Source organism: Chanodichthys erythropterus, chromosome 19 (assembly GCF_024489055.1).
Source record: "Chanodichthys erythropterus isolate Z2021 chromosome 19, ASM2448905v1, whole genome shotgun sequence".
Lineage (NCBI taxonomy): Eukaryota > Metazoa > Chordata > Actinopteri > Cypriniformes > Xenocyprididae > Chanodichthys > Chanodichthys erythropterus.
The window spans coordinates 31,010,468-31,023,392 of NC_090239.1; the positions used below are offsets into that span (position 1 = coordinate 31,010,468).

Here is a 12,925-nt window from a genome sequence, read left to right on the forward strand (position 1 = left end):
ATGCATCAATCTCTCCCACGACGGTTGTCTGATTGCTAAGGCGGGGTGACTCGTTCCTATCCCTGGGCCCCGCCCTTCGTACAGTGGGTTACCAATTAATCGTGCTTTCAATCGTACTTGTGGCAAAGCAAGACTGGTAAAAATGAGTAGGCGGAAAATGGCCCATGGAAGACATTGTTGCACGGCTTAGCGTGGCCATAGGCGCTGGATTAAGGCTCCAGTCTTTAAAACGGGGGCGTGGGTTCGAATCCCACCGCTGCCAAGACATCCTTTTAAGGCTCTGTACAGCCTGAGCAAAAAAGACTGGAGAGCAGCTAACTTGACTCATTGATAGTTTTTGGCCGCACTGACAACTACCTCGTCCACAGCCGACGCTTTTTGAGTTGAACAAATGGGCGACACAGCTTGCCATTTTGCAGTAAGGCCTGAAGGCTTTGCTTAGCTGATTAGAAGGCTCTTGTGTTTGATTAGAGATGGAAACTGCAGCTTGCACGGGGAGACGGGTGGAGCCTCAGTGAAGTGTAACTGCGCACCCCTGTATTTAAAACAAATGGGCAGAACGGGGCCTTTCCACCTGTCGACAGGGAGCTCCTTAAAGGCACGTAGGATTTAGGCTCCGGTCTCTTCGGGGGCGTGGGTTCGAATCTGACTGCTGCCAGCTGTGCTTTTAAAGAGGGCCAGACAGCTTAAGCGTGCTCCGAAAAGGTGCAAAAGTTCTGGGAATAGAAGAAAACGCTTTCCTTGGCAACAGCCAGGGCCTTCAGGGACACGCAAGTCGGGCAGGATGCATCAATCTCTCCCACGACGGTTGTCTCATTGCTAAGGCGGGGTGACTCGTTTCTATCCCTGGGCCCCACCCTTCGTACAGTGGTTACCAAGTAATCGTGCTTTAATCGTTTACACTTTGAGTCAATGCCCGCATTGTTAGCTTACAATCATAGTAATAACACTTTAAAAACGAATTTGAATGTAATAATAATGTACAGTCTAAAATAATGGAAGCAGCTAACTTGACTCATTGATAGTTTTTGGTGAAATGACAACTACCTCGTGATTTTGAGTTGAACTGCGACACAGCTGGCTGCCATTTTGCAGTAAGGCCTGAAGGCTTTGCTTAGCTGATTCAGGTGTGTTTGATTAGAGATGGAAACTGCAGCTTGCAGGGAGGGGGTGGAGCCTCCAGGAGTGTAACTGCGCACCCCTGTATTTAGGAGGCCTTTCCACCTGTCGAGGAGCTCCTTAAAGGCACGTAAGAATTTCAACGGATGTACTTGTGGCGAAGCGAGACATGATAAAAATGAAATCAAAAAATGTAGGCGGAAAATGGCCCATGGAAGGCATTTTAGCATGGTAGCGTGGCCGAGCGGTCTAAGGCGCTGGATTTAGGCTCCAGTCTCTTCGGGGGCGTGGGTTCGAATCCCACCGCTGCCAAGACAGCCTTTTAGAAGGCTCTTGTGGCTGCTATGCCTGAGCAAAAAAGACTGGAGAAGTGACACTGCATGCTCCCGTTCTCTTCCTTGGCCGCACTCGACGGGCTTCAGAGCCTCAGTGAAGGTCCACAGCCGAAGCTTGCTCTATTGCTGTAAAACAAATGGGCAGAACGGGGCCCACGAAGAGAGCCCCGACAGGGTAGCGTGGCCGAGGGGTCTAAGGCGCTGGATTTAGGCTCCAGTCTCTTCGGGGGCGTGGGTTCGAATTCCACCGCTGCCAAGCTGTGCTTTTAAAGAGGGCCTTGTGGCTGCTATGCTCCGAAAAGGTGCAAAAGTTCTGGGAATAGAAGAAAACGTTCTCTTCCTTGGCAACAGCCAGGGCCTTCAGAGCACTCAGTGCAGGATCCATCAATCTCTCCCACGACGGTTGTCTCTATTGCTGTAAGGCAGAACGGGGCCCTATCCCTGGGCCCCACCCTTCGTACAGTGGTTACCAAGTAATCGCTGCTTTAAGGCTCCAGTCTTTTCCTGGGTTCGAATCTGACTGCTGCCAGCTGTTGCTTTTAAAGAGGGCCAGACAGCTTAAGCGTGCTAAAAGGTGCTAAAAGTAATGGAATAGCTAACTTGAATTGATAGTTTTTGGTGAACAGCCAGGGCCTTGAGGGACACGCACAGCTGGCTGCCAGGATGCCATGAAGGCTTTGCTTAGCTGATTCAGGTGTGTTTGATTAGAGATGGAAACTGCAGCTTGCAGGGAGGGGGGCCTCCAGGAGTGTAACTGCCTCCCCCCTGTATTTAGGAGGCCTTTCCACCTGTCGAGGAGCTCCTTCAAGGCACGTAGAATTTCAACGGATGTACTTGTGGCAGAAGCAAGACATGGTAAAAATGAAATCAATAAATGTAGGCGGAAAATGGCCCATGGAAGACATTCTTGCACGGTAGCGTGGCCGAGCGGTCTAAGGCGCTGGATTAAGGCTCCAGTCTCTTCGGGGGCGTGGGTTCGAATCCCACCGCTGCCAAGACAGCCTTTTAGAAGGCTCTTGTGGCTGCTATGCCTGAGCCAAAAAGACTGGAGAAGTGACACTGCATGCTCCCGTTCTCTTCCTTGGCCGCACTCGACGGGCTTCAGAGCCTCAGTGAAGGTCCACAGCCGAAGCTTGCTCTATTGCTGTAAAACAAATGGGCAGAACGGGGCCCACGAAGAGAACCCCAGCAGGGTAGCGTGGCCGAGGGGTCTAAGGCGCTGGATTTAGGCTCCAGTCTCTTCGGGGGCGTGGGTTCGAATCCCACCGCTGCCAAGACAGCCTTTTAGAAGGCTCTTGTGGCTGCTATGCCTGAGCAAAAAAGACTGGAGAAGTTACACTGCATGCTCCCGTTCTCTTCCTTGGCCGCACTCGACGGGCTTCAGAGCCTCAGTGAAGGTCCACAGCCGAAGCTTGCTCTATTGCTGTAAAACAAATGGGCAGAACGGGGCCCTCAAAGAGAGCCCCGACAGGGTGGCGTGGCCGAGGGGTCTAAGGCGCTGGATTTAGGCTCCAGTCTCTTCGGGGGCGTGGGTTCGAATCCCACCGCTGCCAAGACAGCCTTTTAGAAGGCTCTTGTGGCTGCTATGCCTGAGCAAAAAAGACTGGAGAAGTGACACTGCATGCTCCCGTTCTCTTCCTTGGCCGCACTCGACGGGCTTCAGAGCCTCAGTGAAGGTCCACAGCCGAAGCTTGCTCTATTGCTGTAAAACAAATGGGCAGAACGGGGCCCACGAAGAGAGCCCCGACAGGGTAGCGTGGCCGAGGGGTCTAAGGCGCTGGATTTAGGCTCCAGTCTCTTCGGGGGCGTGGGTTCGAATCCGACTGCTGCCAGCTGTGCTTTTAAAGAGGGCCAGACAGCTTAAGCGTGCTCCGAAAAGGTGCAAAAGTTCTGGGAATAGAAGAAAACGCTTTCCTTGGCAACAGCCAGGGCCTTCAGGGACACGCAAGTCGGGCAGGATGCATCAATCTCTCCCACGACGGTTGTCTCATTGCTAAGGCGGGGTGACTCGTTTCTATCCCTGGGCCCCACCCTTCGTACAGTGGTTACCAAGTAATCGTGCTTTAATCGTTTACACTTTGAGTCAATGCCCGCATTGTTAGCTTACAATCATAGTAATAACACTTTAAAAACGAATTTGAATGTAATAATAATGTACAGTCTAAAATAATGGAAGCAGCTAACTTGACTCATTGATAGTTTTTGGTGAAATGACAACTACCTCGTGATTTTGAGTTGAACTGCGACACAGCTGGCTGCCATTTTGCAGTAAGGCCTGAAGGCTTTGCTTAGCTGATTCAGGTGTGTTTGATTAGAGATGGAAACTGCAGCTTGCAGGGAGGGGGTGGAGCCTCCAGGAGTGTAACTGCGCACCCCTGTATTTAGGAGGCCTTTCCACCTGTCGAGGAGCTCCTTAAAGGCACGTAGGAATTTCAACGGATGTACTTGTGGCGAAGCGAGACATGATAAAAATGAAATCAAAAAATGTAGGCGGAAAATGGCCCATGGAAGGCATTTTAGCATGGTAGCGTGGCCGAGCGGTCTAAGGCGCTGGATTTAGGCTCCAGTCTCTTCGGGGGCGTGGGTTCGAATCCCACCGCTGCCAAGACAGCCTTTTAGAAGGCTCTTGTGGCTGCTATGCCTGAACAAAAAAGACTGGAGAAGTGACACTGCATGCTCCCGTTCTCTTCCTTGGCCGCACTCGACGGGCTTCAGAGCCTCAGTGAAGGTCCACAGCCGAAGCTTGCTCTATTGCTGTAAAACAAATGGGCAGAACGGGGCCCACGAAGAGAGCCCCGACAGGGTAGCGTGGCCGAGGGGTCTAAGGCGCTGGATTTAGGCTCCAGTCTTTTCGGGGGCGTGGGTTCGAATCTGACTGCTGCCAGCTGTGCTTTTAAAGAGGGCCAGACAGCTTAAGCGTGCTCCGAAAAGGTGCAAAAGTTCTGGGAATAGAAGAAAACGCTTTCCTTGGCAACAGCCAGGGCCTTCAGGGACACGCAAGTCGGGCAGGATGCATCAATCTCTCCCACGACGGTTGTCTGATTACTAAGGTGAGGTGACTCGTTCCTACCCCTGGGCTCCGCCCTTCGTACGTGGGTTACCAATTAATCTAATTTCAACGGATGTACTTGTGGCAAAGCAAGACATGGTAAAAATGAAATCAATAAATGTAGGCGGAAAATGGCCCATGGAAGACATTCTTGCACGGTAGCGTGGCCGAGCGGTCTAAGGCGCTGGATTAAGGCTCCAGTCTCTTCGGGGGCGTGGGTTCGAATCCCACCGCTGCCAAGACAGCCTTTTAGAAGGCTCTTGTGGCTGCTATGCCTGAGCAAAAAAGACTGGAGAAGTGACACTGCATGCTCCCGTTCTCTTCCTTGGCCGCACTCGACGGGCTTCAGAGCCTCAGTGAAGGTCCACAGCCGACGCTTTCTCTGTTGCTGTAAAACAAATGGGCAGAACGGGGCCCACGAAGAGAACCCCAGCAGGGTAGCGTGGCCGAGGGGTCTAAGGCGCTGGATTTAGGCTCCAGTCTCTTCGGGGGCGTGGGTTCGAATCCCACCGCTGCCAAGACAGCCTTTTAGAAGGCTCTTGTGGCTGCTATGCCTGAGCAAAAAAGACTGGAGAAGTTACACTGCATGCTCCCGTTCTCTTCCTTGGCCGCACTCGACGGGCTTCAGAGCCTCAGTGAAGGTCCACAGCCGAAGCTTGCTCTATTGCTGTAAAACAAATGGGCAGAACGGGGCCCACGAAGAGAGCCCCGACAGGGTAGCGTGGCCGAGGGGTCTAAGGCGCTGGATTTAGGCTCCAGTCTCTTCGGGGGCGTGGGTTCGAATCCGACTGCTGCCAGCTGTGCTTTTAAAGAGGGCCAGACAGCTTAAGCGTGCTCCGAAAAGGTGCAAAAGTTCTGGGAATAGAAGAAAACGCTTTCCTTGGCAACAGCCAGGGCCTTCAGGGACACGCAAGTCGGGCAGGATGCATCAATCTCTCCCACGACGGTTGTCTCATTACTAAGGCGGGGTGACTCGTTTCTATCCCTGGGCCCCACCCTTCGTACAGTGGTTACCAAGTAATCGTGCTTTAATCGTTTACACTTTGAGTCAATGCCCGCATTGTTAGCTTACAATCATAGTAATAACACTTTAAAAACGAATTTGAATGTAATAATAATGTACATTAATGTCTAAAATAATGGAAGCAGCTAACTTGACTCATTGATAGTTTTTGGTGAAATGACAACTACCTCGTGATTTTGAGTTGAACTGCGACACAGCTGGCTGCCATTTTGCAGTAAGGCCTGAAGGCTTTGCTTAGCTGATTCAGGTGTGTTTGATTAGAGATGGAAACTGCAGCTTGCAGGGAGGGGGTGGAGCCTCCAGGAGTGTAACTGCGCACCCCTGTATTTAGGAGGCCTTTCCACCTGTCGAGGAGCTCCTTAAAGGCACGTAAGAATTTCAACGGATGTACTTGTGGCGAAGCGAGACATGATAAAAATGAAATCAAAAAATGTAGGCAGAAAATGGCCCATGGAAGGCATTTTAGCATGGTAGCGTGGCCGAGCGGTCTAAGGCGCTGGATTAAGGCTCCAGTCTCTTCGGGGGCGTGGGTTCGAATCCCACCGCTGCCAAGACAGCCTTTTAGAAGGCTCTTGTGGCTGCTATGCCTGAGCAAAAAAGACTGGAGAAGTGACACTGCATGCTCCCGTTCTCTTCCTTGGCCGCACTCGACGGGCTTCAGAGCCTCAGTGAAGGTCCACAGCCGAAGCTTGCTCTATTGCTGTAAAACAAATGGGCAGAACGGGGCCCACGAAGAGAGCCCCGACAGGGTATCGTGGCCGAGGGGTCTAAGGTGCTGGATTTAGGCTCCAGTCTTTTCGGGGGCGTGGGTTCGACTCTGACTGCTGCCAGCTGTGCTTTTAAAGAGGGCCAGACAGCTTAAGCGTGCTCCGAAAAGGTGCAAAAGTTCTGGGAATAGAAGAAAACGCTTTCCTTGGCAACAGCCAGGGCCTTCAGGGACACGCAAGTCGGGCAGGATGCATCAATCTCTCCCACGACGGTTGTCTCATTGCTAAGGCGGGGTGACTCGTTTCTATCCCTGGGCCCCACCCTTCGTACAGTGGTTACCAAGTAATCGTGCTTTAATCGTTTACACTTTGAGTCAATGCCCGCATTGTTAGCTTACAATCATAGTAATAACACTTTAAAAACGAATTTGAATGTAATAATAATGTACAGTCTAAAATAATGGAAGCAGCTAACTTGACTCATTGATAGTTTTTGGTGAAATGACAACTACCTCGTGATTTTGAGTTGAACTGCGACACAGCTGGCTGCCATTTTGCAGTAAGGCCTGAAGGCTTTGCTTAGCTGATTCAGGTGTGTTTGATTAGAGATGGAAACTGCAGCTTGCAGGGAGGGGGTGGAGCCTCCAGGAGTGTAACTGCGCACCCCTGTATTTAGGAGGCCTTTCCACCTGTCGAGGAGCTCCTTAAAGGCACGTAGGAATTTCAACGGATGTACTTGTGGCGAAGCGAGACATGATAAAAATGAAATCAAAAAATGTAGGCGGAAAATGGCCCATGGAAGGCATTTTAGCATGGTAGCGTGGCCGAGCGGTCTAAGGCGCTGGATTTAGGCTCCAGTCTCTTCGGGGGCGTGGGTTCGAATCCCACCGCTGCCAAGACAGCCTTTTAGAAGGCTCTTGTGGCTGCTATGCCTGAGCAAAAAAGACTGGAGAAGTGACACTGCATGCTCCCGTTCTCTTCCTTGGCCGCACTCGACGGGCTTCAGAGCCTCAGTGAAGGTCCACAGCCGAAGCTTGCTCTATTGCTGTAAAACAAATGGGCAGAACGGGGCCCACGAAGAGAGCCCCGACAGGGTAGCGTGGCCGAGGGGTCTAAGGCGCTGGATTTAGGCTCCAGTCTTTTCGGGGGCGTGGGTTCGAATCTGACTGCTGCCAGCTGTGCTTTTAAAGAGGGCCAGACAGCTTAAGCGTGCTCCGAAAAGGTGCAAAAGTTCTGGGAATAGAAGAAAACGCTTTCCTTGGCAACAGCCAGGGCCTTCAGGGACACGCAAGTCGGGCAGGATGCATCAATCTCTCCCACGACGGTTGTCTGATTACTAAGGTGGGGTGACTCGTTCCTACCCCTGGGCTCCGCCCTTCGTACGTGGGTTACCAATTAATCTAATTTCAACGGATGTACTTGTGGCAAAGCAAGACATGGCTTACAATCAATGAAATCAATAAATGTAGGCGGAAAATGGCCCATGGAAGACATTCTTGCACGGTAGCGTGGCCGAGCGGTCTAAGGCGCTGGATTAAGGCTCCAGTCTCTTCGGGGGCGTGGGTTCGAATCCCACCGCTGCCAGTAAGGCCTGAAGGCTCTTTTGATTGCTAAGCCTGATTCAGGCTCAGATGGAAACTGCAGCTTGCAGGGAGAAGTGGAGCCTCCACTGCATGCTCCCGTTCTCTTCCTTAGGAGCCGCACTTTCCACGGGCTGTCGAGGAGCCTCCTTAAAGGTCCACGTAGGAATTTCAACGGATGCTTTACTCTGTGGCGAAGCGAGACATGTAAAAATGAAATCAAAAATGGGCAGAACGGGGCCCATGGAAGACAGCAGGGTAGCGTGGCAGAGGGGTCTAAGGCGCTGGATTTAGGCTCCAGTCTCTTCGGGGGCGTGGGTTCGAATCCCACCGCTGCCAAGACAGCCTTTTAGAAGGCTCTTGTGGCTGCTATGCCTGAGCAAAAAAGACTGGAGAAGTGACACTGCATGCTCCCGTTCTCTTCCTTGGCCGCACTCGACGGGCTTCAGAGCCTCAGTGAAGGTCCACAGCCGAAGCTTGCTCTATTGCTGTAAAACAAATGGGCAGAACGGGGCCCACGAAGAGAGCCCCGACAGGGTAGCGTGGCCGAGGGGTCTAAGGCGCTGGATTTAGGCTCCAGTCTCTTCGGGGGCGTGGGTTCGAATCCGACTGCTGCCAGCTGTGCTTTTAAAGAGGGCCAGACAGCTTAAGCGTGCTCCGAAAAGGTGCAAAAGTTCTGGGAATAGAAGAAAACACTTTCCTTGGCAACAGCCAGGGCCTTCAGGGACACGCAAGTCGGGCAGGATGCATCAATCTCTCCCACGACGGTTGTCTCATTACTAAGGCGGGGTGACTCGTTTCTATCCCTGGGCCCCACCCTTCGTACAGTGGTTACCAAGTAATCGTGCTTTAATCGTTTACACTTTGAGTCAATGCCCGCATTGTTAGCTTACAATCATAGTAATAACACTTTAAAAACGAATTTGAATGTAATAATAATGTACAGTCTAAAATAATGGAAGCAGCTAACTTGACTCATTGATAGTTTTTGGTGAAATGACAACTACCTCGTGATTTTGAGTTGAACTGCGACACAGCTGGCTGCCATTTTGCAGTAAGGCCTGAAGGCTTTGCTTAGCTGATTCAGGTGTGTTTGATTAGAGATGGAAACTGCAGCTTGCAGGGAGGGGGTGGAGCCTCCAGGAGTGTAACTGCGCACCCCTGTATTTAGGAGGCCTTTCCACCTGTCGAGGAGCTCCTTAAAGGCACGTAAGAATTTCAACGGATGTACTTGTGGCGAAGCGAGACATGATAAAAATGAAATCAAAAAATGTAGGCGGAAAATGGCCCATGGAAGGCATTTTAGCATGGTAGCGTGGCCGAGCGGTCTAAGGCGCTGGATTTAGGCTCCAGTCTCTTCGGGGGCGTGGGTTCGAATCCCACCGCTGCCAAGACAGCCTTTTAGAAGGCTCTTGTGGCTGCTATGCCTGAGCAAAAAAGACTGGAGAAGTGACACTGCATGCTCCCGTTCTCTTCCTTGGCCGCACTCGACGGGCTTCAGAGCCTCAGTGAAGGTCCACAGCCGAAGCTTGCTCTATTGCTGTAAAACAAATGGGCAGAACGGGGCCCACGAAGAGAGCCCCGACAGGGTAGCGTGGCCGAGGGGTCTAAGGCGCTGGATTTAGGCTCCAGTCTCTTCGGGGGCGTGGGTTCGAATCCCACTGCTGCCAAGACTGTGCTTTTAAAGAGGGCTCAGACAGCTTAAGCGTGCTCCGAAAAGGTGCAAAAGTTCTGGGAATAGAAGAAAACGTTCTCTTCCTTGGCAACAGCCAGGGCCTTCAGGGACACGCAAGTCGGGCAGGATGCATCAATCTCTCCCACGACGGTTGTCTCATTGCTAAGGCGGGGTGACTCGTTTCTATCCCTGGGCCCCACCCTTCGTACAGTGGTTACCAAGTAATCGTGCTTTAATCGTTTACACTTTGAGTCAATGCCCGCATTGTTAGCTTACAATCATAGTAATAACACTTTAAAAACGAATTTGAATGTAATAATAATGTACAGTCTAAAATAATGGAAGCAGCTAACTTGACTCATTGATAGTTTTTGGTGAAATGACAACTACCTCGTGATTTTGAGTTGAACTGCGACACAGCTGGCTGCCATTTTGCAGTAAGGCCTGAAGGCTTTGCTTAGCTGATTCAGGTGTGTTTGATTAGAGATGGAAACTGCAGCTTGCAGGGAGGGGGGCCTCCAGGAGTGTAACTGCCTCCCCCCTGTATTTAGGAGGCCTTTCCACCTGTCGAGGAGCTCCTTCAAGGCACGTAGAATTTCAACGGATGTACTTGTGGCGATGCGAGACATGATAAAAATGAAATCAAAAAATGTAGGCGGAAAATGGCCCATGGAAGGCATTTTTGCATGGTAGCGTGGCCGAGCGGTCTAAGGCGCTGGATTAAGGCTCCAGTCTCTTCGGGGGCGTGGGTTCGAATCCCACCGCTGCCAAGACAGCCTTTTAGAAGGCTCTTGTGGCTGCTATGCCTGAGCAAAAAAGACTGGAGAAGTGACACTGCATGCTCCCGTTCTCTTCCTTGGCCGCACTCGACGGGCTTCAGAGCCTCAGTGAAGGTCCACAGCCGAAGCTTGCTCTATTGCTGTAAAACAAATGGGCAGAACGGGGCCCACGAAGAGAGCCCCGACAGGGTAGCGTGGCCGAGGGGTCTAAGGCGCTGGATTTAGGCTCCAGTCTCTTCGGGGGCGTGGGTTCGAATCCGACTGCTGCCAGCTGTGCTTTTAAAGAGGGCCAGACAGCTTAAGCGTGCTCCGAAAAGGTGCAAAAGTTCTGGGAATAGAAGAAAACACTTTCCTTGGCAACAGCCAGGGCCTTCAGGGACACGCAAGTTGGGCAGGATGCATCAATCTCTCCCACGACGGTTGTCTCATTGCTAAGGCGGGGTGACTCGTTTCTATCCCTGGGCCCCACCCTTCGTACAGTGGTTACCAAGTAATCGTGCTTTAATCGTTTACACTTTGAGTCAATGCCCGCATTGTTAGCTTACAATCATAGTAATAACACTTTAAAAACGAATTTGAATGTAATAATAATGTACAGTCTAAAATAATGGAAGCAGCTAACTTGACTCATTGATAGTTTTTGGTGAAATGACAACTACCTCGTGATTTTGAGTTGAACTGCGACACAGCTGGCTGCCATTTTGCAGTAAGGCCTGAAGGCTTTGCTTAGCTGATTCAGGTGTGTTTGATTAGAGATGGAAACTGCAGCTTGCAGGGAGGGGGTGGAGCCTCCAGGAGTGTAACTGCGCACCCCTGTATTTAGGAGGCCTTTCCACCTGTCGAGGAGCTCCTTAAAGGCACGTAAGAATTTCAACGGATGTACTTGTGGCGAAGCGAGACATGATAAAAATGAAATCAAAAAATGTAGGCGGAAAATGGCCCATGGAAGGCATTTTAGCATGGTAGCGTGGCCGAGCGGTCTAAGGCGCTGGATTTAGGCTCCAGTCTCTTCGGGGGCGTGGGTTCGAATCCCACCGCTGCCAAGACAGCCTTTTAGAAGGCTCTTGTGGCTGCTATGCCTGAACAAAAAGACTGGAGAAGTGACACTGCATGCTCCCGTTCTCTTCCTTGGCCGCACTCGACGGGCTTCAGAGCCTCAGTGAAGGTCCACAGCCGAAGCTTGCTCTATTGCTGTAAAACAAATGGGCAGAACGGGGCCCACGAAGAGAGCCCCGACAGGGTAGCGTGGCCGAGGGGTCTAAGGCGCTGGATTTAGGCTCCAGTCTCTTCGGGGGCGTGGGTTCGAATCCCACCGCTGCCAAGACAGCCTTTTAGAAGGCTCTTGTGGCTGCTATGCCTGAGCAAAAAAGACTGGAGAAGTGACACTGCATGCTCCCGTTCTCTTCCTTGGCCGCACTCGACGGGCTTCAGAGCCTCAGTGAAGGTCCACAGCCGAAGCTTGCTCTATTGCTGTAAAACAAATGGGCAGAACGGGGCCCACGAAGAGAGCCCCGACAGGGTAGCGTGGCCGAGGGGTCTAAGGCGCTGGATTTAGGCTCCAGTCTTTTCGGGGGCGTGGGTTCGAATCTGACTGCTGCCAGCTGTGCTTTTAAAGAGGGCCAGACAGCTTAAGCGTGCTCCGAAAAGGTGCAAAAGTTCTGGGAATAGAAGAAAACGCTTTCCTTGGCAACAGCCAGGGCCTTCAGGGACACGCAAGTCGGGCAGGATGCATCAATCTCTCCCACGACGGTTGTCTGATTACTAAGGTGGGGTGACTCGTTCCTACCCCTGGGCTCCGCCCTTCGTACGTGGGTTACCAATTAATCTAATTTCAACGGATGTACTTGTGGCAAAGCAAGACATGGTAAAAATGAAATCAATAAATGTAGGCGGAAAATGGCCCATGGAAGACATTCTTGCACGGTAGCGTGGCCGAGCGGTCTAAGGCGCTGGATTAAGGCTCCAGTCTCTTCGGGGGCGTGGGTTCGAATCCCACCGCTGCCAAGACAGCCTTTTAGAAGGCTCTTTTGGCTGCTAAGCCTGAGCAAAAAAGACTGGAGAAGTGACACTGCATGCTCCCGTTCTCTTCCTTGGCCGCACTCGACGGGCTTCAGAGCCTCAGTGAAGGTCCACAGCCGACGCTTTCTCTGTTGCTGTAAAACAAATGGGCAGAACGGGGCCCACGAACAGAACCCCAGCAGGGTAGCGTGGCCGAGGGGTCTAAGGCGCTGGATTTAGGCTCCAGTCTCTTCGGGGGCGTGGGTTCGAATCCCACCGCTGCCAAGACAGCCTTTTAGAAGGCTCTTGTGGCTGCTATGCCTGAGCAAAAAAGACTGGAGAAGTTACACTGCATGCTCCCGTTCTCTTCCTTGGCCGCACTCGACGGGCTTCAGAGCCTCAGTGAAGGTCCACAGCCGAAGCTTGCTCTATTGCTGTAAAACAAATGGGCAGAACGGGGCCCTCAAAGAGAGCCCCGACAGGGTAGCGTGGCCGAGGGGTCTAAGGCGCTGGATTTAGGCTCCAGTCTCTTCGGGGGCGTGGGTTCGAATCCGACTGCTGCCAGCTGTGCTTTTAAAGAGGGCCAGACAGCTTAAGCGTGCTCCGAAAAGGTGCAAAAGTTCTGGGAATAGAAGAAAACACTTTCCTTGGCAACAGCC

The 12,925-nt window shown here is 51.9% G+C and overlaps 19 non-coding genes across 19 annotated transcripts; all 19 read left to right on the forward strand.

The window, feature by feature from the left end:
• The first annotated feature begins 1,349 nt into the window (after positions 1-1,349).
• Positions 1,350-1,431, forward strand: trnal-uag (transfer RNA leucine (anticodon UAG)). The gene has a single exon. It is a non-coding gene; the product is annotated as a tRNA-Leu (tRNA).
• Positions 1,432-1,628: 197 nt separating this feature from the next.
• trnal-uag (transfer RNA leucine (anticodon UAG)) lies at positions 1,629-1,710 on the forward strand. Its single transcript has one exon. It is a non-coding gene; the product is annotated as a tRNA-Leu (tRNA).
• A 657-nt stretch (positions 1,711-2,367) lies between these two features.
• Positions 2,368-2,449, forward strand: trnal-aag (transfer RNA leucine (anticodon AAG)). Its single transcript has one exon. It is a non-coding gene; the product is annotated as a tRNA-Leu (tRNA).
• A 197-nt stretch (positions 2,450-2,646) lies between these two features.
• Positions 2,647-2,728, forward strand: trnal-uag (transfer RNA leucine (anticodon UAG)). The gene has a single exon. It is a non-coding gene; the product is annotated as a tRNA-Leu (tRNA).
• A 197-nt stretch (positions 2,729-2,925) lies between these two features.
• On the forward strand, positions 2,926-3,007 carry trnal-uag (transfer RNA leucine (anticodon UAG)). Its single transcript has one exon. It is a non-coding gene; the product is annotated as a tRNA-Leu (tRNA).
• Positions 3,008-3,977: 970 nt separating this feature from the next.
• Positions 3,978-4,059, forward strand: trnal-uag (transfer RNA leucine (anticodon UAG)). The gene has a single exon. It is a non-coding gene; the product is annotated as a tRNA-Leu (tRNA).
• Positions 4,060-4,660: 601 nt separating this feature from the next.
• On the forward strand, positions 4,661-4,742 carry trnal-aag (transfer RNA leucine (anticodon AAG)). Its single transcript has one exon. It is a non-coding gene; the product is annotated as a tRNA-Leu (tRNA).
• A 197-nt stretch (positions 4,743-4,939) lies between these two features.
• trnal-uag (transfer RNA leucine (anticodon UAG)) lies at positions 4,940-5,021 on the forward strand. Its single transcript has one exon. It is a non-coding gene; the product is annotated as a tRNA-Leu (tRNA).
• Positions 5,022-5,996: 975 nt separating this feature from the next.
• On the forward strand, positions 5,997-6,078 carry trnal-aag (transfer RNA leucine (anticodon AAG)). The gene has a single exon. It is a non-coding gene; the product is annotated as a tRNA-Leu (tRNA).
• Positions 6,079-7,048: 970 nt separating this feature from the next.
• trnal-uag (transfer RNA leucine (anticodon UAG)) lies at positions 7,049-7,130 on the forward strand. Its single transcript has one exon. It is a non-coding gene; the product is annotated as a tRNA-Leu (tRNA).
• A 606-nt stretch (positions 7,131-7,736) lies between these two features.
• trnal-aag (transfer RNA leucine (anticodon AAG)) lies at positions 7,737-7,818 on the forward strand. The gene has a single exon. It is a non-coding gene; the product is annotated as a tRNA-Leu (tRNA).
• A 253-nt stretch (positions 7,819-8,071) lies between these two features.
• On the forward strand, positions 8,072-8,153 carry trnal-uag (transfer RNA leucine (anticodon UAG)). Its single transcript has one exon. It is a non-coding gene; the product is annotated as a tRNA-Leu (tRNA).
• Positions 8,154-9,123: 970 nt separating this feature from the next.
• trnal-uag (transfer RNA leucine (anticodon UAG)) lies at positions 9,124-9,205 on the forward strand. Its single transcript has one exon. It is a non-coding gene; the product is annotated as a tRNA-Leu (tRNA).
• Positions 9,206-9,402: 197 nt separating this feature from the next.
• On the forward strand, positions 9,403-9,484 carry trnal-uag (transfer RNA leucine (anticodon UAG)). The gene has a single exon. It is a non-coding gene; the product is annotated as a tRNA-Leu (tRNA).
• Positions 9,485-10,177: 693 nt separating this feature from the next.
• Positions 10,178-10,259, forward strand: trnal-aag (transfer RNA leucine (anticodon AAG)). Its single transcript has one exon. It is a non-coding gene; the product is annotated as a tRNA-Leu (tRNA).
• A 970-nt stretch (positions 10,260-11,229) lies between these two features.
• Positions 11,230-11,311, forward strand: trnal-uag (transfer RNA leucine (anticodon UAG)). Its single transcript has one exon. It is a non-coding gene; the product is annotated as a tRNA-Leu (tRNA).
• A 196-nt stretch (positions 11,312-11,507) lies between these two features.
• Positions 11,508-11,589, forward strand: trnal-uag (transfer RNA leucine (anticodon UAG)). The gene has a single exon. It is a non-coding gene; the product is annotated as a tRNA-Leu (tRNA).
• Positions 11,590-12,190: 601 nt separating this feature from the next.
• On the forward strand, positions 12,191-12,272 carry trnal-aag (transfer RNA leucine (anticodon AAG)). The gene has a single exon. It is a non-coding gene; the product is annotated as a tRNA-Leu (tRNA).
• Positions 12,273-12,469: 197 nt separating this feature from the next.
• Positions 12,470-12,551, forward strand: trnal-uag (transfer RNA leucine (anticodon UAG)). The gene has a single exon. It is a non-coding gene; the product is annotated as a tRNA-Leu (tRNA).
• The last annotated feature ends 374 nt before the right edge of the window (positions 12,552-12,925 follow it).